The following is a 1,429-nucleotide window of genomic DNA, read 5'->3' as shown; positions in this document are numbered from 1 at the left end:
AAACCAAATCCAAAAATCCATAAACAAAACCCAGATCTGAAGAACAAAAATTTACATTTGAAAAACAAAAACTCAAACCTTTTAACAACACAGATCGCCATCTTCATCAAAGCCATCTTCTCGTCCTACTACCTTCCTGAAAATTGCCTTTTCCAAGCCATCTTTGTCACCCAGCAAGAACTAAGTGCTTTCATACCCAAATCTCCCAACCTCGTCACGCCAAAGCCCATCCATCTCTGCCTAGAACTAAAGCCCTCCACCTGCCTCTCCTGCGACCCCCAAGCCCAGATCTGATCCTCCATTTGAAAACAAAAGCCCCAAATTCGACCACCACCTTCGTCCGCAAGCATAGCCCAAGATTCAACCATTTCGTCGACGTCACTTGCGAAGAAGCAGAGATGAGATCGGGAGAAGAAGAAGAAGAAGATCGGGAGAAGAGGAAGAAAATAATTAGAGTTTTTTTAGTTTTGTTTTTAATGTTTTTTTTATTTTTTTTTAAGTTTAAGTTTCAAATTGAAATATATTGTAAAGGTTTTTTTTTTGTCAATTTTCATTTTTTAATTTATAATAAGAAAATATTTAAAAAAAAATGAATTACACATGTGTGGCTAATATGGCAATGACACATCAGTGAGTTAATAGCCATGTCAGCCTTCCGTTAGCCACATGAGATAAAATTTAACAGAAGTCTCACTTTACATCACTGTGAATAGTTCGGGGGAATTTTTAACGGTTCAAAAAAATCAGGGAGCACAATAATATATAGGTCATAGTTCGGGGGCAAAAATCCTAAATAGCATTTAATATAATTTATAAATATTTTCAAATTTTATATTAATTAACTCATTAAAATACATATTTTTTTGAATTGAAGAGAATATATTAGAAGGCTAGAAAGCTAAAACATAATATAAATTAGCGCAAGAAAGACACTCTATGGCTAAGCACATACACAAAGACCACACTAGTGCACTTTATTTATCCAGAGCAAGTTTTTTTTTTTTGCTGAATTGAACCCCGTGTGAGCAGGGAACAACACATCATTAATAGAAATCAAAGGAAAAACTACATAGCAAGGTGGAGCTATAGGCAACTAGACCAAAAAACATATAAAAGAAACAACACTGGGACCAATAGTTTGGTTAACCATACATCAGTCTAAAACACAATTACGAAAAATTACCAATACAAATAAACCAGAGAAATAGCAATAACACAACCAACATATAGAATAAGGCTAGTTACAAGATAACCAACTCTTGTCACGGCCCTATCGCCTTTAAGGAGGATGGGTGGCCTTGTAGTTGTTGAACACCCGGGGTCCAGTTTTTCCAATCCGGATCTCTCTATATAAGTCTCTTTTTTAGGCAAGCTTGGCCATGTTATGAACAACAAAGTTTATGTTCCTTGGGTTTTTGATGATTTTCCA

The sequence above is a fragment of the Humulus lupulus genome, chromosome 4, assembly GCF_963169125.1.
Source record: "Humulus lupulus chromosome 4, drHumLupu1.1, whole genome shotgun sequence".
Lineage (NCBI taxonomy): Eukaryota > Viridiplantae > Streptophyta > Magnoliopsida > Rosales > Cannabaceae > Humulus > Humulus lupulus.
Note: the sequence above shows the minus strand (reverse complement) of the source record.